The following is a 21011-nucleotide window of genomic DNA, read 5'->3' as shown; positions in this document are numbered from 1 at the left end:
CAGGCATTGGATCCTAATCGGAGTCATTTCAGACAACATGCCCCAGTTTACCTGCAGTGAGTTTTGCAATTTGCCCAGCAATAGGAATTCAGTCTTATCACATCATCACTATATCAGAGTCAATCAAACAGCAAAGCCAAATCAGCAGTTAAAATTGTTAAGACTCTATTAAAGAAAGCTTCAAAAAGGCAAAGAAAATATATGGTAAGCTATTCTGGACTGGGGAGACCCTCGCATAGCAGGCCTTACTAACAGCCTGGAACAGAACTTGATGTAAAGTCATATGTGTACCAGGTGCCTATAGCCCAGCACTGCTGCACTGACAATGGTGGAAGAGTCACAGACAAAAAGAAAGAGATACAAAGGCCAAACCCTGCTAGGACCAACAAGCTAAAGACCTTCCAAAACTACAGCTAGAAGACCCTGTCAGTATCAAATTATTTCCTCAGGGCAAATCACACATTTGGAAGCATGCTACATGTATCAAACAGATAAATCCTCATTCCACGTAGCAATGGATGGGCATATATTTCACCAAGACAGCAAATACATATGCCCATTATGACAGGTTTCAGAGTAGCAGCCGTGTTAGTCTGTATTCGCAAAAAGAAAAGGAGTACTTGTGGCACCTTAGAGACTAACAAATTTATTAGAGCATAAGCTTTCGTGAGCTACAGCTCACTTCATCGGATGCATTTGGTGGAAAAAGCAGAGGAGAGATTTATATACACACACACAGAGAACATGAAACAATGGGTTTATCATACACACTGTAAGGAGAGTGATCACTTAAGATAAGCCATCACCAGCAGCAGGGGGGGAAAGGAGGAAAACCTTTCATGGTGACAAGCAAGGTAGGCTAATTCCAGCAGTTAACAAGAATATCAGAGGAACAGTGGGGGGTGGGGTGGGAGGGAGAAATACCATGGGGAAATAGTTTTACTTTGTGTAATGACTCATCCATTTCCAGTCTCTATTCAAGCCTAAGTTAATTGTACCCAGTTTGCAAATTAATTCCAATTCAGGAGTCTCTCGTTGGAGTCTGTTTTTGAAGCTTTTTTGTTGAAGGATAGCCACTCTTAGGTCTGTAATCGAGTGACCAGAGAGATTGAAGTGTTCTCCAACTGGTTTTTGAATGTTATAATTCTTCACAGATCTTGGGAGACAGACCAGTCCTTGCTTACAGACAGACCCCCAATCTGAAGCAAATATTCACCAGCAACCACACACCACACAACAGAACCACTAACCCAGGAACCTATCCCTGCAACAAAGCCCGTTGCCAACTCTGTCCACATATCTATTCAGGGGATACCATCATAGGGCCTAATCACATCAGCCACACTATCACGGCTGCTACTCTGAAACCTATCAGAGGCTCGTTCACCTGCGCATCTACCAATGTGATATATGCCATCATGTGCCAGCAATGCCCCTCTGCCATGTACATTGGCCAAACTGGACAGTCTCTACGTAAAAGAATGAATGGACACAAATCAGACGTCAAGAATTATAACATTCAAAAACCAGTTGGAGAACACTTCAATCTCTCTGGTCACTCGATCACAGACCTAAGAGTGGCTATACTTCAACAAAAAAGCTTCAAAAACAGACTCCAACGAGAGACTGCTGAATTGGAATTAATTTGCAAACTGGATACAATTAACTTAGGCTTGAATAGAGACTGGGAATGGATGAGTCATTACACAAAGTAAAACTATTTCCCCATGGTATTTCTCCCTCCCACCCCACCCCCCACTGTTCCTCTGATATTCTTGTTAACTGCTGGAATTAGCCTACCTTGCTTGTCACCATGAAAGGTTTTCCTCCTTTCCCCCCCTGCTGCTGGTGATGGCTTATCTTAAGTGATCACTCTCCTTACAGTGTGTATGATAAACCCATTGTTTCATGTTCTCTGTGTGTGTGTGTATATAAATTTCTCCTCTGCTTTTTCCACCAAATGCATCCGATGAAGTGAGCTGTAGCTCACAAAAGCTTATGCTCTAATAAATTTGTTAGTCTCTAAGGTGCCACAAGTACTCCTTTTCTATATGCCCATTATGTACACAAGACCAAAACATGGACATGAAGGACGGTGAAATACGCCTTCTGCTGAGACTTGATCAGTAGGACATAGAAGCTATCATGCCAATGAGCAACAGATAGATATTGGAACAGATTCTCCCAACACCGCCCCCCCCCCAAGGAGACCCAACATTTGCATTCACTCCACCATCAAACGGCCTGCAAGGTATACACAAGATTCTGTACAATATGAAGACTTATTCATGTTCAATTTTGATATCTCCAATGTGACCAAAGGGATATTACAATAGACAGCTTCCCAACAAGGGATGTTATAGTGTAGCAGTATGCTCATGTAGAGAGTAATTTCTAAGAACTAAGAAAGGTACTTGATGAGACAGGACCATATATATGGGGGAAGGAATAAAGCCCAGAGGTTGCAGTGTCTTGGCACTCTCTGGTTTTATGCTTGAACAATGAACAACAATCCCAGGTGCAGTCTACAGGCACCACACTAGTAACTCATTCCACTTGTGTTCTGACCTTTGAGAAAATTCTGCCACCAAATCGAAAGGACTGGAGTGGCTCCCCTGCCTCTGACAGTCACCCCATCTCTGAACCCTGCCTGTCAGAGATGACTTATCCCTGGGGCATATAAAAACACTGTTGAAGAGCAATTCTTTTTGCCTTTATACCAAATGATCAGTGCTTTCTACAAATTTCCCCAGGAGAAAATAACTCCAGACTCCCATATGACCCCCTAACCCACAACACACAGGCTCCAAATTACTCAAGTCGCACGCTCTGGTATCCCACTGAAATAGAGACTATTTCCCAAGAATAAAATGCAAGCATTCCACACCAGTGAGCAGAAACCCCTTCACCCAGGGGTGCTAACTCCTTCCTCAGTTATGTAAAAGTGTTTTTACTTAAATAGGAAAACAAGACTGATGCTACGCCCCATATTCTTCAGAGAGATATTGTTATGATATGAATATGGCATAGCTAAGATGTGTTTTATGCAAGATGGGTCTTGTGAGATCTCATTGGAAAGGTTATGATTTGCTGAATATGATTATCCTATTTGTATGCATGTATCATTTTGGTATCTGAAGGTAGGAATGTTGACTAGAATCATAGAATCATAGAATCATAGAATATCAGGGTTGGAAGGGACCCCAGAAGGTCATCTAGTCCAACCCCCTGCTCAAAGCAGGACCAAGTCCCAGTTAAATCATCCCAGCTAGGGCTTTGTCAAGCCTGACCTTAAAAACCTCTAAGGAAGGAGATTCTACCACCTCCCTAGGTAACGCATTCCAGTGTTTCACCACCCTCTTAGTGAAAAAGTTTTTCCTAATATCCAATCTAAACCTCCCCCATTGCAACTTGAGCAAATTGACTATATCAATTACAAAAGTGTTTGCACCTGGGGAACGCCCACCAGACAATAGGCAATCAGTCTGGCTGGGCCATTAGGGAGAAGAATAGGTCTCTGAAGATGCTAATCTCCCACCTTCCTGAGAAGCTTCCTGGGATGCTATAAACAGCCTTTGACTCATGGCTACTTTGACACTGCAGGGTCATGTGATCATGTCACCTGGTACACCTCCATCATAGAATGCCAGTATTTTTCCAATAAGGGGGGTGGGAACCACCCTGGCAAACAAAGGGTCCCCATCATATGTAAAACCTATTTAAGACAGGAAAGTAAGTTAATCAGGATTCATTCTTCACTGAATCCCCATCCAGGATGACTCCTGGAAACATCTAAGAAACAAAGACAAAACCGGGGGAGAAGAGCTGAGCCCAGGCTGAAAAAGGTGTCTGTCCTGTGAAAGAAATGCCTAAAACAACATTTAGGGTGAGAAATTACTACTTGTAATCAGTTTCTTTAGTGTATTAAGCTTAGTTTTATTTGATCAGTAATCTGCTTTAATCTGTTGGCTGTCCCTTATAGTCACTTAAAATCTATCTTGTGTAGTAATAAATTTGTTTGAGGGGCAAAAACTTGTGCACATCTTCCTCCACATTGAGGAAGGGGGTGAATTTCATGAGCTTATGCTGTGCAGCACAAGATAATACAATATTGGGTTTGCACCCCCGAGGGGGTGTGCACTTGAGTGCTGGGCAATTCCCTAGCTGAGTCTTCCTATACAGAGCTGATTTCAGTGTCTGTGTTTTTCTGCAGTTGGGTGTGTCCCTATGTATGTGTTTGCTGAAGGAGGCTTGAGGGCCTGGCTCAGCAGGACAGTGTAAGGGAACCCAGGATGCTGGAACAGGTGGGCTCAATGGTACCCCAGTACATCAGGTGGTACCCCGGAATGTGTGCGTGCAGGGGGTAAGTCTTTCACAAAGATGATAGCTTCCCTCCATCTATCAACCTTCGTGCCTGCTGCACCTCAGAGACAGAGTTCATACCATGCGAAGAAGGAATGAGCATGGGAGTCCTTCCCTCTGTTAAAAGACTGGCAGCACATACGAGGGTCTTGGCTATGCAGGTGTAAATCCAGTGCAATTCCATGGCCCTCACATGACTGTCTCTGAGAGCAGACTCTGGCCCTCCCTGGACTTTATTGAGGACTGCAAGTGCTCCAAAGGAGATGGGAGAGCCAATAAAGGTACTAATCTGCTGGCTGCACTGTACCATACATTCTCCATTTCATGCTGAAGAACCCTCCCCATGGCAAGACACTTCTCTTTAGTTAGATGAATTCTCCAGCAGGCAAAGCTTTCCCACTTTCACGGACACAAACTCTCAGTAGCAACTGCCTATGTCCTCTCTGTCCGGGGACTCCATGACTAGCACCTGGCACTAGATTTACATATTCTCCTCTGTTATCTACAGTGATAAATGCCCTTTAAAACAACCTCAGTCTGCTAGACCACAAAATAAAGCTGACTAGATAAAGAGGCTCTAGCAATAAAGAAACACAAACTTGATAGACAGTTGGCTGTCACTCACTTTGCATCTGGTTTTAAAGGAATAGTGCAAAGTGTCTCCTGACAAAAGTGCCCTATTCCCTGAGGATACAATGGCCACTCAGGTTACAGAGGTGGATGAAAGGTGGGGGTATAGATGTGTGCATGATAAAAGAAGGAAGTATTGTGCCACTGCGGGGCATGCTAGCATCAGCTATTATTCATTTTAGCTTGTTGGGTCTGGTCATTATTTGGCTAGGAGACAGAAAACTTCAGTAAGTAATTGTGGGAGACATGTTCCTTTGAGTCAGCAATAGTTTGATCTTCAGTGAATATACTGTACCCATCAGCTAGGTGTCTGTGCACTGCACAGAAAAGTGTTGGATATTTCTCCATGTATCTGAAGCAGGAGAGCTGGGCTTGAGGCATGCAGGACTTTAAGAGGATACTGGTTCTGGGTAAAGCTTTATTTAAAAGATCTATTTTACGTGTCAGGCTCTGGCTCACTCTGAGCTCTTCTGACAAGGGGCCAACCACAAGAACTTCCTGCTCTGTCTGCTAGCTGGAACCCGGCCTGCCCAGCTGCGTCATGCCAGCACTGAAGGTGAACAGAGATAATCTAAAAAAGAAAAGGAGTACTTGTGGCACCTTAGAGACTAACAAATTTATTTGAGCATAAGCTTTCGTGAGCTACAGCTCACTTGCTGGGGTCAGGAGATCTGGATTCTACTCATGGCTATGCAACTCATGGCTATGCAACTGGATTTAACTCATGGCTATGCACAGTGGGACTATCAACAAGTCATGCCACCTATTTTTCTTTTCAATCTTTGTCTGTCTTGTCTATTTAGATAAGCTCTTTGGGGCAGGAATTGTCTCTCACTTGATGTGTATACAGTGCCTCGCTCCAGGGGTTCTCTAGACAGTACCATAACCAAATTATTACAATAATAATAATAATAATAAAGGGTCAGGTGGGACTTTCAAATTACTTAAGTGATTTAGGGGCACAAGTCCAATTGATGACCAAGACTTGTGCTCCTAAATCACCTGGGCAATTTGAAAATTCCACCCATCATTGTTCAGATAAGATGTAAAATTGACCGATCAATCATCTGTGATTATTGACAACCACATGGTACTTTTTGCAAATGTTGTACAGTTAACACTGGTGCCTTGTTCAAAGCCCAACTAATCTGCTTCCCTAACATTCCCCCTTCTGTTGTAGTTTGATAGGATATTCTTCACTTTCTGTCCTAAGCTGCAGCTGAGTAACATTAAACATCTGCAGCATGGCTGCATTTCAGTGGCAGATGAACTGACCCCTGTGTCTAGTTCCTGTATCAATTAATGAAAAGCTCTGGTGGGAAAGGAAAGAAACAGGTAAGACACAATGGCAAAGGTGATATTTTGTTAGGGTGCTCATGACTTCATTTCTTTTTTTCTAGGGAAATGCTATTCCTTACAATGGGAATGCTCTGCATGAATGACTACATGATTCCATAATTTTAATCCAGTTTTAATTAATAGGAACTAGATTAGTCTTTTGTTATATGTCGAATGAGGATCTGATTGGCACAGAGGAAATGAGTGTCCTCAAACCCATCCTCCCTGCAATGAGCTACCAAAGCAAGACACAACTGAGCATGTGATGTGAATTGAGGAGCGGCCTGGGGAATGGGAGCAGGCCACCCCAGGGGTACAGGTCTGGATGGAATCCCAACAGTGGGGTGCAGGAAGTATAGAGTGGATCCGAGAGACATACTAACATCACTGCAAACACAGCCTTAGAGCTCGGAAGGGACTCTCCACCCATCCATGTAAGGGATACATAGTATATATGGAAGGGACTACAGTGCCCAGTCCCATGGTACCTAAGTATTTCCCGGGTGCACTGGGCTTGCATGGCAAAGTGCTCAGTGGACAGCATGGAGTCTTCTGAGGCTCCTGGGTGTTCTGCTTGGGATGTACGTTCTCCCACCCCAGTGACAGTGGGAACTTTTATCAGGAAGGCAAGTCCTGCTTTGTCAAGCTTTGAGCCAGTCTAATCTAGCTCATTCCTCAGCAGAGCCCCCTCTACAGCAATGTTACCTGAGCCCTGCTTTGTCATCACAAGATACATCCTACAAAGAGCAGCCACAGGGGCGAGCCTTCCTGCCTTCCTTCTCTGGGCTTCCAGTCCCAAGCCTGGCCCTCTGCACGGCACCCTCTCATGGCCGGATGCTGGAGGAGTCAGAAAACAAGAAGAGAGCCTGCACAGTGCAGCTCCTCCACCACAACAAGCAAACGAACCATGCCTGCTGCTGAATTAGTGCTGTTCTTTAACCAGATGCAGTTAAAGGCCTTTAGAACATACAGCTGGAGATTTTTAAAAGGGAACAATGAGCTAATCTCTGATCAGAAAGAAATACAATTGATTTCCTCCGGTGACCTACATAGGATTTCCAGACTAATGAAACTGTCTGTGCATTGTGTTTCCTTCCCACAGGGACATGAGACTCATCGCTCTCCCTGAAAACAGCTCTGCTCCCCATGGCACAGGTGATGCTTCCTCTTCCACCGCTCAGCTCTGCAACCATTCCCCCTCTTTGGTTTGCAGCTTCGCTCTCTGGCAGTTCCATTGGATAAGCTCGTGGATGGTGGATCCCTGCTGCAGAGTGGGTTTGCACCCAGCAGGTATTAAATAATTACACACCAAAAACATCGACATGTAAAGAATGTCAAAGTTGCAAAGTCAGATACCTGAAAGCTAGAAAATGCTGGAATCATTGCCTGTGCAACTTTCATTTGCCCCCCTTGTGGGTACACATCAAGACATAGCCTTTAATTACACGATTGTATGTGTAACATCTGAATCCAGCCCTCTGTTTACTCTTGCACAGATCTAATTAGCATTTGTTTGTTTTTGGCTTAGAAGAAAAACATGGGACGCTTAAATTAGTGCAGGCCACAAGACAAACATGGCTGTACAACGTGGTACACAACTGCCTCTTCTTCAACAGAGCTGTCAATATGAATGCAGAAAGGACCAATGTGATCAATAAGTATTTCTGTTCTATATTTGGGGGAAAAAAGATCTAGTCATATTTCATGATCATGATGATACCCTTCCTATTCCAACAGTAACTCAGGAGGACGTTAAACAGCAGCTACTAAAGTAAGCCATTTAAAATCAGCAGGTCTAGAAAACTTGCAGCCAAGAGTTTTATAAGAGCTGATCAAGAAGCTTGCTGGATGGTTAATGTTGATTTTCAATAACTCTTGGAACATCAGGGGCATTTCAGAAGACTGGAAGAGAGCTACTGTTGAGCCAATATTTAAAAAGGGTAAATGGGATGACCTGGGTAATTATAGTCCTGATAGCATGACATCAATTCCCGGCAAGATACCAGAGTTGCTGATATGGGACTTGATTAATAAATAATTTTAAAAGGCTATATAATTAATGCCAGTCAACATGGCTTTATGGAAAATAGACCCTGTCAAACTAACCCTATATCTTTTTTTTGATAAGCTTACAGATTTAGTTGTTAAAGGTAATACTGTTGATGTAGTACACTTAGATTTCTCTAAGACATTTGGCTTGGTACTACACAGCATTTTGATTTAAAAAAACTAGAACAATACAAAACTAACGTGACACCAGGAAAATCAAGGCTTGCACTGGGGTTAACTGCACTAGGGGTTTGCATCAGCACAGCTACAAGGATGGCTAAAAACACTTATTACCTCCATCAAAGCTGAATTCAGACATGACACCAGGAGGAAGTGGCATTGTACAAGATGTTAAGGCAGGATAATGCAGCATTCTAGCTAGAAGTGTTACCTTTTCCCACAAGAAAATAGCAAACAGCATTATCAGCTTTGATGTTCAATTTTGTTCCATAGATACTGTCAAGGTTCCTTCCCCACTCTGAACTCTAAGGTACAGATGTGGGGACCCACATGAAAGACCCCCTAAGCTTATTCTTTGCAGCCAAAGTACAAACTTCCCCAAGGTACAAACTTTGCCTTGGTCTTGAACTGTATGCTGCCACCACCACGTGTGTTAAACAAAGAACAGGGAAAGAGCCCTTCTTGGAGATGTCTTCCCCCAAAATATCCCCCCAGGCCCTATACCCCTTTTCTGGGGAAGGCTTGATAAGAATCCTCACCCATTTGTACAGGTGAACACAGACCCAAACCCTTGGATCTTAAGAACAATGAAAAATCAATCAGGTTCTTAAAAGAAGAATTTTAATTAAAGAAAAGGTAAAAGAATCACCTCTGTAAAATCAAGATGGAAAATACTTCACAGGGTTCAAAACACAGAGGTTCCCCCTCAGGGAAAAACCTTAAAGTTACAGAAAACAGGAATAAACCTCCCTCTTAGCACAGGGAAAATTCACATAAAACAAAAGATAAACTAAGCTGCCTTGTCTGGCTTACCTCTACAGGTTGCAATATTGGAGACTTGGATCAGGATGGGTTGGAGAAGATGGATTTCTGTCTGGCCTCTCTCAGTCCCAAGAGAGAACAACCATGTAAACAAAGAGCACAAACAAAAGCCTTTCTCCCCTCCAGATTTGAAAGTATCTTGTCCCCTTGTTGGTCCTTTGGGTCAGGTGCCAGTCAGGTTAGCTGAGCTTCTTAACCCTTTACAGGTAACAGGAGGTTGCCTCTGGCCAGGAGGGATTTTATAGCACTGTATACAGAAAGGTGGTTACCCTTCCCTTTATATTTATGACAGATACATTCAGCCCCCGTGAATATCGACACACAATGGCAGAGCCTACGTTTGATGTAGCAGCTAATTCCTCCCAGGCAGGGCTCAGAACCTGACATCACAGGAACACGGGTGAACATTATAAGTAGCCAAGTGACAACACAGTGATTAACATTTGATAATAAGTTGGGGAAAGGGCCATTATGTGCTTCAGATATAAAAAGAAGCAATTTGTAATCAAGGTAATTACATTGACATGCAAATAACGCTTGCAACGTCTTAGCAATGCAAACATTTCTGATGCATTTTCTTTTAAGATTGTTTTTCTCTTGAAATCCAGATCGCTGCTTATAGTTCTCTCACATTAGTATTTTTAGGGCACATTCACTGTGAAAAATAGCTGTTTAAATCAATGTCCTTTACCAAGTCACCAGGACTGATGTGTCTGTGTGTAATGTGTCTAAGCCTGAACATGCATTGTCCTCCTGCTGGGGGGGAAGGGGCCCACCTGACTCATCTCTTCTGGGTCTTATACCCAGTTCCAGCGTTGGTGGATCTGAGCACAGCAGCTCCGCTCTGGCTGCCTGCTCTAGAACTGGGTTCAAGCTGGGTCTGGTGGAACCCAGTGTGGGGAGGAGATGCTGCTTACCACATGCGGTTTGAGTTTCGATTACTCTCTGGTGAATATTTCACTTCCAATAGAACCAAAGACAGGAATCGGTCCAGAGGGGTCTGTGCATCTGGCCCTGTGCAGCCTGGCTAGGTGAGGTGCTTCGGGGAGTTCCTCACACCTACTTGTCCTCTCTCTCCTCCACTGGCTCCATCCTCAGGCTCTCAGTTACCTCAGCAATAAGCTTAGCATTAATACCGAAACTGCACGATTAGACAGCTCCTGCCTCCATCCAAACATCCTCTGGCCTCCCTTGTCTCAGCCCGCTCCTCCATTTGCCACCCGCTGCCAGGATCCCACTGGCTCCTTACCCTCTTCTCTCTTGCACATCTCAAAGGCCACTATCACGTCCGACCCACCCACCACATCGGATATCATCTGATCTGATGCACTCCTCTTCCAAACCCTAATTCCTGTCTTCACCTCCTCCCCAAACACCCTTCTTATATGGTCTCCTTAATGTCCTCAACTGTCCAAATTACATTTCTCCCAAATCCAACAGCCCCTTTCTGCACCCCATCTCCATGCCTGAAAATGGGAAATCCCCCACCACTACCCCCTAGAACCTTTTGGCCCCTCTCAGAGCCCACAGCAAGATCTTCTCCAAACTCACCATCTCTCTGACCTCATCTGTGTCTATTCTGTAGCCTGTCCCTATGCTCAGCCAGTAGCTGCCTCCTTTCCATCCCATCCTACCTGCTCCAGCATCAGTATATGGGTATTTCCATGGAGCTGGAGAGTGGATCACACTGATCAGCATTATCCTTTCAAAGGGATGGAACAGACTATGTGTTTTGTGTGTCAGGGAAAGTCCTTTTGTAGTGTACAGCAGCCCGACTGTGAACAAACAGCTTCCTCAGAGCTCGACGGAAAAGTGCATCCATCAGGAAAACAACTCGATATTAACCAGATACCTTCTCATGGAAGGAAGCTGCCAGCCTCCCCAGGCTGGCTGCCTTTTAGAAACTTCTGATAAGTGTCCCCAGATTTTCCAGTGAGGAGGGCTACCTGTGCTCACGCTGCCACAAGCCCCCTCCCTCTCCCTTCTGGCCCGACAGGGACTTCCCAAGGCTCAGGGTGTGATATCAATTCCCTCTGAATGACCACACTGCAATTAAAGAAATCCTTTCTTTAAGCAGCCCCAAATGGCTTGAAATGGAGTAAAATAGCGGACTGGATATGTGTGCATTGGCTGCATTTCAGCTTGAACTGATCTTTCCTTTGCCTTCCTTATCCGACCATTTCTGCACTAAACCAGAGGAGAAATTTTCCACAGCCACTCCCATCCACACCTTAGGCTAGTGAGTGTCTGGGTGAGCGAAGGCACTGTACTTGTCAGATCTACAAGGGAAGCAAATGCCACAGCTAAATACCACTGGTTGGATCCTCCACTGAAGTCAGTGGCAAGACTGCCAGTGAATCTGACGGGAGCAATACCAAGCCCCAAATGACTATAGTGAGCAATTAAGCAGCACCTTTGCTATATCTATCTCCATTTGACAGCAGTCACTGCAATTCTCTATCATTAGGCTCGGTCACTGGGAAACAGCCCAATAAAGTGGCCATCTGGATTAAGCGAAGCAGGCAATAGGATGGTGAGCAATAGGGTTGCAATAGGATGGTGAGCTCATTGCAAGACCACACAGGAGCTTGGCAGGGAGAAGACACCTATCGGAACACAAAGCTCTGAAGTAAAAGCAAAGGGAACCTGGGAAATGCCGGCCAAGTATGTCTACAGCAGAACCTCGATTATCTGGCCTTCTCAGGGGACACCTGACATCTCTAGATGATGGGAGGCTCAGTACCATGGGAGAGCTAGATGGCAAATGGCAGGAAGAGAAGCTGTCTGAACTGTCAGCTTCCGCAAGGCCAGACAGCTGAAAAGCAGGGCGAGAGAAGAAAGAAGCCACTTTATGCACCTGGGAACTGATTCTCCCTGAACTTGGCCCTTGTTGTCAATAATACCCACTTTGCACAGGTGTCAGGAAAGGGTAGCAGTTCACACCCAGTTTTCACAGGTGCAAATGACATGACAGGAGGCAATAGAGGATCAGGCCCACTAGGACTTCTGCACCCAAGATTTACCAACCTGATCACCTGCTCTGCCTCCAGGATGGCAGATCTGGACACTGCAGCAGCAGGTACACGGAGCCTCCCCCACGGTTCTCCCCCTCACAGGGCCTCCACAGGGACCGTGCTCTGCTGGTGAAGGCAGAGGTAGTTCACACGAACTTTGTCACCTTCTTGTATTTGGATCCCCTTCTGTGCTCCGAACTCCCCATGAGGCCTTCTGAGCATGCTCGGCAAGCCAGAATCTTAGGGGATCCTCCCATTTTATGCCTCTGTCCTTTACTTACTTTCTTAATATGTTTAAAGATGAGAAATTTGCCATAATGGACTAGGCCACTGGCCTATCAAGTGCTGCATCTCCCTTCCAGCAAGGATGAATACCTGCTGCGATACAGGATGGGGAAGAAACCATAATACACCTACCCTTTCCAAGTTCTCCTGGTTTTCACGCTTTAAAGGAAAGTCCCATTCACATGTGCAGCATAGGGAAAAGATATGTCTTGAAAAGCAACTCACCAGCCACAGGGAGCTCTGCACTAAGAGTTTTCCAGGCAATAAAAATCACAGGGCAAACTCCTGCTCCCTGCCCTGCCCCACTCGCATCTGCACTGCAGGTCCGGCTGCATGGTGGCATGATTGATATCACATGAATTCCACACAGGGAACAAGGTGAGACCACACATGAGAGCCTGGCAGCAGAGGGAGGACGGCTGCAGGGCCAGTCGCTGGCCAGAAATCTTGTCATATGCTCCTTGGTGTCTGTTTACGACAGTTTCAGAGCTTTGCTTTTAATGCGGGGTACTGTTATGCCAAGCTCTTGAGAACAATAAGGGGCACTCGCCCCAAATCAGTCCCTTGATTCCGCTTGAGCAAAACTAAACCTCATGCCTCTTGTTCCACCTGCAGATTGCTGAAATAATTCTGCTAGCCCCAGTGCCTAGAGGAACCTGTTGTTCTAATAGCCACCATGCACATGGAGGTCAGTGCCAAATGATTTCCATGGGAATAGGGCTGGTCACTGTATTTTTAGGGCCTGCTTACCCCTCACACAGAAATCCTGCTGACAGGGGGTTCTGGGGAACAAAAACTGAACGGGGGGCTTTTTGTGGGGCTTATTCAAATTGTTTGCGGGGGGAGAGGGCTGTGCCCCCACTGAGCTTTGGAACAGTCCCATCCAAAACCCAACACTTCCTGGGGGGTTGCAGCCTCTTCCCATCTCCCTGACTGTACAGCCCATTGCTTTCCCCTTGGTATTCCTGTCTCAGAGACCAGCGCTGTGAGGAGGGGAGCACAGAGCAATGAATGCTGGCCTGGGACCCCGCCTCTGTAACTGGCTCTAGGAGATCCATGCGGCGGCCCCTCCCCTGGCACATCAGCCTTAGCACAAGTTCTGCCCACACCTTGGGGCTGCGATCTGTTCACAGTCTGCCTGGTCCCATCTTCCACCAATGATAACAGCCTGAAAGCCCCCTTTGCCTCCACCTCTCACAGGCCTCTTGGCACCTTCTGCCACATGGCCCTTACTCCTAGAACAGCCTCCCCCAACCTGTTCACCAAGCCCCTCTCCCCGGTCCACATCCCTCCTGAAAACTCACGGCTACCATGAGCCCTGTGGGAAGCAAGGACAGGCAACATCTGCAGCAATGCCTGATGAGCCCCAAGAAGTGCACAGGCCCTACCAAGTACCTGCATTGCCTCCCCTCCCAATCACCCAGCTCACTATGGACCTGACTGCAGGAGCTGTGAAATGTCTCCTCAGAGCAGGGTTTGTTCCTGGAGTGAATACATTGCTGGGGGAGGAAAGAGGGCAGAGGCAGGAGGCTGTGATGGGGACAGTAGCCTGTCCGGAGTCTGTGTTATGGCTGCTTTTTCATGCTTTACATATGTGCCTATTTTGTGCCACCCTTACAGAAATCAATGTGGATGCTCTTCCGAAAGCTGGGCACTAAGTTTGAAAATTTTGGCCTCTGATTTATGGAAATGAGCCATTCACTTCCCTGAGCCCATTCACTGCTCCGAGCACACGCACGGTCCAAGCCCATTCACTGCTCTGAGCACACGCACTGCTCTGGGCCCATACAGTACTCTGAGCACAACTGTTAGTATAAGGTGCCAGAATTTTTGCCACAGAAATAATTTCATAAACAGAAATTGTGATAGTGCTGCTTGTCTTTAGACCCTGCAGCCCTAACAAGAACTTCTGTATATGTTATCGTCAGCAATCATCCTAGTTATTCTTACCCATGGAACAGGAAAATATTGGCCTGGAGCAATGTACCAATACTTAGCAAACACTGCGTATGACTCGATAAGCTTTGTCAGCAGCTCCTTACCAGTCAGTGACACCAATATGCAGTGGGTTTGGATGGCCAGAGGCAGCGAAGAGGGTTGAGTGCTAGGTCCCAGGGTTCATTTAGCTGTTGGAAGGACAGACTATCCTGAGGGATGCAGACAGACCTATCTGGATTTCTTTATTCAGATATATTTCTTCAAAGATATTGTTAAAGGAATGATTATAAAGTCAATAAAGGGCAAAGAAATACACGCAGGTTTAGAGCCTCCCACTCCTACACTTCCTGCAGAGAGGGGTGTGTATTTTGTGCAGGTGCTGAGAATTACCCAGTGAAATACACCCCCATGGGTAGGTGCAATGTTTAGCACTCAGAACAGTAACACCCTACTCGGCAGTAAATCTGCCCGGTGGCTACAGAGATGGTGTAGATCTGGGGAAGGGATTTACCACAACAGCTCAGCCTACCACTGATTCATCCTTCTGGCTCAGATTTAAAATGCACTGAGGAAGTTCCCAGTAAAGTCGCTTTGAGATTCCCTGAATAACAGTTTCCTGAGGGCTACGACTCTGGATTTCTCTAACCCAAGCATCGCCCTCTCCTAATCATACCTCATACCAATACTCAGTTCTTCTGCTGTGTAAGCGTTTTGGAAAAGCAAATATGAGGAAGCCATTTACTTCCTTGCCATCTCTTTCCCTCTTGGGCTCCGTAGTACATGTGTAGGGAACTTTTCAATGGAACATGTCGATTTGTCAAACCCAAACCTCTGCCCAGGAAGGTTTCTCAGGTCCAGGGTGGAATTTCTGCTGAAAACCAGAGAGAGAGAAACCATGAGCAGAACAGCCAACAGCCTGGTGGTGACGGCACTCCCTGAGGCTGCAGGGACATGGGAGAACCAGGTCCAGACCCCTACCCAAAGTGTGAACTTGAACCCAGACCTCCCTCACCACCAGGCGAGTGGCTATTTGGGGGGCAGGAGGGCTCTCAAGGTCTCCTATTGGAGCTGCTGCACTTTGTATAAATAAGCAAATATTCATTTGAGCAGGACGCAAGTTTGAGTCCCAGCTCCGGTGAATATTTAATTCTGTATACCAAGTGGAACAACTCCAACAGGAGAGACTAAGAAAGACGAGACAGCCTGGATGGTAGGGCACTCAACTGGGCAATGGAAAGCCATATTCCAGCCCCTGCTCTGTCTGATTCAAACCTGGGCCTCCCACATCTCAGGTGCACACCACACGCACCGGGCAACAGGATCAGTCTCCCGCTGGCCTAATTAATATTTAATTATTTATACAAAGTGGAATGGCAGGAGAGCATGAGAGCGTCCCACCCCAGAACAGTCTGTAGCTCATTGCTTGGGGCACTCACCTGGATCTGGGAGACCTGCGTTCAAGTCCCTCCTCTGAGTCAGGCAGGGCAGTGTCTACAGCCTAGTTCTGCCATGTCTCGGCATTTTAGGGAGAGCCTCACCACTGGACCATTGGCTATCAAGGGGTGGTTCATGCTGTCCTGGTTATTCAGTTAGCACAATCTGCTCTGGATGCTTCCTTCCCACTGTTGGCATTTCCTGGGCTCGGCTGGGCCTACCATGGCAAAATCAGAGCCCCTTCAACAGTGAGCCTGGCCCCACCGAGTCTCAGTCCGAGACCTGGTCCACACACAACGAGCCCTGTAACTACAACTGCCTTTGAAATCAATCTAGGGTGCAAACCACTGTGTGAACACATTCAAATTGGTTTACATTGGCAGGAAAAGAAGCAGACTGCCAAAATAAATAGGGCTTGCAGCCAGCAAGGGGCTCAGGCAGGACCTTCCTGGGAACAAGTGCCATAAAAAAGGGCCTTCGGCTAGGAAAGTCCTGCCCATAACCTGCTCCTGTAGGACACTACAGCCCCAGAGCTGCGCTATTGTACCTGCCTGCCAGGTGTGGTGGGCAAGAGTCACTCAGCACTTGAACTTCCCCTGTAGTTTTCTGTTCCTCGGGGAGAGAGGCGGGCTATTACTGTAGAACTGGGGCAGAATAGAGGAGGTCAAACCTTCTGGTGAGACATATCAGCTCAACAGAAAGCTCCAAGGAATCCGGAGCACTGACAGACTAGCGAGGAGGTAGAGTCCCTTCAGAATTTCTTTATCTGACAAGACCTATGGACCAAAACTATTTGATGCTGAAGTTGCAAATACTGGTGCAACAGCACCACCCGCTGGTTAAAGAAGTCTCCCTCTATCGCATCTGTTGCAGAAAATGCAGTGTCAGTGGTGCACTGGCATTCCCCTGGCTTTTTGTTATTTCCCAGTAAAGGTAGAGGGCTGGTGCCAGGAACGTGTTTTTAAACGGAAAAGAAACCCTTGCCAACAAAGCTGGTTTGCAGAAGGTTCTCTCTCCTTCTCCAAGTAGCACACAAAGGTGGACTGAGATGACTTGTGAGAAACTTATTCCACAAGAAGAAAAATGAAAATCAGTCAGGCTAGAAAACTAGGGAGCATCATTTGCTGTCTGCTGATCTAGGCAGAAGAGCTCATGTTTACTTCAGCAATCCCCTCAGGATGCTCGCCCTGCCCCGGAGCATCAGCACATCACACCTCCATGCCCCAGGGCAGAGGGGACCACCAATCGCCTGGACGTGAGAGGTGGGTGAAATGAACAAAATGATTTAGTCCAAATTCGCCATCCCGCCCCCGGCCAGGGCTGGGCTGCTCATGAAGGGTTGCTCTCCATGCTTTACACAGTCTAGTTTTAAAAAACTAGCATGATGGGGCTCGCATGGTTTCCTTAGCCAGGCTGTTCTTCAGGCTAATAGATCTCACCCCATTCTCAACCTCAATTCCCCTTTGCTTAGTTTCAGCCCCTTATCCCTATTTATATGCCTTTATCACCCTAGGCACTAGTGCTGATCACTAGTAGACAATTAGCAAACGTCCCTCTGTAGTCGCTGTTTACCCAGGCCATTAGCCCTTGTAATCTTTACTAAATTAATAAAGCCTTGCATTTCTTTAGCTCTCAGACTGCTTTAGAATTTCAACAGCCTTGTAGGAGGTCAGTGTTATTATTCCTATTTTACAGATAGAGAAATAGAGGCACAGCACGATTAGGGGGTTTGCCCAAGATCACAGAGCCAACCATTGACAGAGACAAACTAGAACCCAGGAGTCTCGACTCCCAGTCCCCCACTCTAACCATCCGACAACACTGATTTCCTCCCTATTGTCTGGTCCCAATCTTTATGTGGATGGCTACATACACAATTTAAAAAAACACTGATTGTTTTTCTGCTTGTTGAACATAAATATTATTTCCCAGTGTGATAAATTAATTACTAGCCCCTCCAATTTATCTATTTCATAGCAGTATGTTTAAAACACTTGGAGTTTAAAATGCCCAATAATAAATATATTTGATTCAATTACTTAACTGCAGTTCATTGAAAAAGCCCAAGTGCTGTAACTGTGTCCCATAAACAGGCCTAAAGGAGTTAGTAATTATTTACAAGTGGGACTGGTTTTATTTAAAACATTTTTAAATGTATCCCTTGTTTTTGCCAACTCAGAGGGGAAGGGAAGGATCCAAGAGGCATATCCTCTCCAGAGTTTATTTCTAAGGCCTGGTCTACACTTGCACATTGTAGCAGTATAATTATGTAGGTTAGAGGTGTTTGTTACCAATACAGTTAAACTGGTACAACCCCTCAGGTGGAGATGGTTATACTCTGATCTAGGGGGAAAAGGTGTATTAGCATAAAGCACCTTTACACCAGTATAACTGCATCCACCCAAGGGGGGCTGTTTAACTATACTAGCAAAGTTAATAATACCTAGCTCTCACCTAGCACTTTTCATCAATAGATCTCAAAGGAGATCAGTATCATTATTCCCATTTTACCGCGGGGGAAACTGAGGCACAGGGTGGGGCAGTGACTTGCCCAAGGTCACTCAGCAGGCCAGTAGAACCCACATCCTCCCCGTTTCCAGGCCCGTGCTCTATTCACTAGGACACACTGCCTCCTTAAAGCAGACAACTTTCTAATGTAGCTAAGGCCTAAATGGCAACTGCTTTTCAGTGCCCCCAAAGATTGACCAGTAGACTGACTGGCTCAAGGGCTTAGTAACAAGCTAGAGCCACTCTCCCATCTGTGACCAGTCTGAACCCATCTCAGATCAGTAATGTGTGAAAGCTGCCTTGGAGTCAGCTGGTCCATCTGAATGCTGGGCTGGGATCTCTATACAACGGTGTCTGCTGCATTGACACAACCTGTCAACACATTCTCTTGACAGCATAACCATGTTTCCAACACCTGCAATGTACCCACGCACCAACAAGCCTTAGCCAACCCTCAGAGCCTAGAGACCTTTTAAGCAAATCTCTTTAATACAAACAATGCTGCATGACTGGTGCAGCCGTGCCACCCTCTGGCTCCACCATCACCCTGCACTCTTCTAGCAGAGGAGCTGGGGGATCATTGTGAGATGTGGCTGTTACAGGAATGTTTTGCTCTGTGCCATACAACAAGCTGCACATTGCTGTGTTTAGGGAAGAATATTTTAAATTCCCTATTACTGAAGTGATGCAGATTAATTACCAAGGTGAAATGCATTTACAGGAGAGTACCATGCACACTTGGGTGGGGACATTTAGACTGTACAGAGTATACACTGCATGCTGACATTATGTGGAAAGCGCACAGCAAAACCGGCCTTGACCCCAACCCCAGGGACCAGCACCAATTGCCTAGCAAAAGTGGCGCTTCAACTAATGGACAAACAATATTGTAGTGGAAACCACAGGGGCTAGCTTAAAGTGGTCACTTAAGAGAGTGTGTTGCCTGTTAAAGTTGGTCCTGAATATAAATTGTATTGTACATACACAGAGAACGTACTGGGCCATATTCTGCTCTCAGCTACACCCAAAAATCCAGTGCAACTCCCATGAAATGAGTAAGACTCCTCCTTCACTTCCACTGGGAACAGAATTGAGGCCACACTGCCTTCTTTGCACCACCTTCTCTACAGCGCTCACAGATGGAAGCAACCCCCGAAAGGTAGGACTGGGCCAACTCGCTTTGTCCAATTCCAAATCCACTTGAGCCTGGGTTCACAAGTTTAACTTGGAGCTGAGCTAACATGGTCAGGCTCATGTTATACTGAGGTGAAGCTGAAAAAGGGTTCAGAGAAACAATCCCCTAAGGAAATGGGGGGGGAAAAAAGGAGAGACACAAATGAGCAGGTCATAAGCAGGGGAAACCAACAGAGTCTGTCTAGTAATAGCGGGTTGACAAGTGGGCAGCCTAACTTCAGGCAGGAGGGCGTAGCACAGAGCTTCCCTTAACTAGACAATCAAGGTTGGATGCTTTTTTAATAGTTCAAATGGGAGTTCTCTCGGTGAAGGTCTATGGCCTGCCATTCAGGAGGTGAGACTCGTGAGCCAAGTAGTCCCTCCCAGCCTTACAGCTTAGGAAAAGCTTGTGCCCTGGGAAGAGAGAAAAGACAATGGACTTAAAATACAGGAAGAAAAGCCTCCCAAAAACCTGCAAACCCAAAACCATTTGTAAGTTGTGAATATGGGGTTTCTCCCTGCCAGTCAAGCAAAGAGCTGGATTTCAGGTCTTTCTTGTTTGGGGAAAGCACAGATTGGAACCTACTGACTTTACTCATGATACCTGGGGACTGGATTTGATGACCTGGGGGTCCCATCCAATCCTACATACATCCCCTTTGTGGGGCAGAAGGGCTATGGGCTTGGTGATTGAAGGGACTGTCCGAACTCAAGCGTGTGTTCAAAATTGCAGTCTCCAGGCATGTCAGCCATCCCCATGGCTGCTCGACACCTGGCTCCAGTAACCCTGAAGAATATTAGATGCCTTGATGGGAAAAGGAAATTGTGGGTGTTTTCTGAGTTACAAAAAGCCATAGTTGTCTGTTCCACTGGCACTACCAGAGCCTTGGGAGACAAAGGCCAGGCTTCGAGAGGGCTTATCAGCCAGAGGCGCAGCCCCAGCCAAAGGAAACGGTCCAACATCTGCAGCCAGTGAGAAGGCAGTGACCAAACCGGCACTCCGCACCTGGGGAGCGGGGACTGCAGTGTTACCATGCCAGGCCCCACAGGTGTCTTCCTGTACGGTCCCTGATCATTTCAGTGCAAAGCATGCCCAGCGAAGGTGCTGTGCTACCTGTGAGCAGGATGGGGGTTGTACTGGACAGTCTGTACTTCAGGCTGGAATGAACCTTGGTAGTCTACTGTGGTGTGTTCTGATTTTCCAGCTCTGGCGGCCGCTCTCAGAGCCACACCGGACTCTGCAGCTTCCCTGCTGCTCAGGACGCAGCTGATGTACCA

At 46.3% G+C, this 21011-nt stretch overlaps 1 protein-coding gene across 6 annotated transcripts in view; it reads right to left on the bottom strand.

Moving 5' to 3' along the window:
- Window positions 1-21011, bottom strand: part of OSBP2 (oxysterol binding protein 2) — a 345452-nt gene that overhangs the window by 244447 nt on the left and 79994 nt on the right. The window contains exon 1 of one of the 6 annotated variants that reach the window (XM_043497822.1): window positions 14723-14871. The exons of the other annotated variants lie outside the window; for them this stretch is intronic. The gene's annotated coding sequence lies outside the window, so the exon portion shown is untranslated. Of the gene's footprint in view, window positions 1-14722; window positions 14872-21011 lie in introns of those variants that run through there. 6 annotated transcript variants of the gene reach the window in all.

This window comes from Dermochelys coriacea, chromosome 15 (assembly GCF_009764565.3).
Source record: "Dermochelys coriacea isolate rDerCor1 chromosome 15, rDerCor1.pri.v4, whole genome shotgun sequence".
In the NCBI taxonomy this organism is placed as follows: Eukaryota; Metazoa; Chordata; order Testudines; family Dermochelyidae; genus Dermochelys; species Dermochelys coriacea.
The sequence above is the reverse complement of the archived record's forward strand: the minus strand, read 5'-3'. Positions and strand labels throughout refer to the sequence as shown.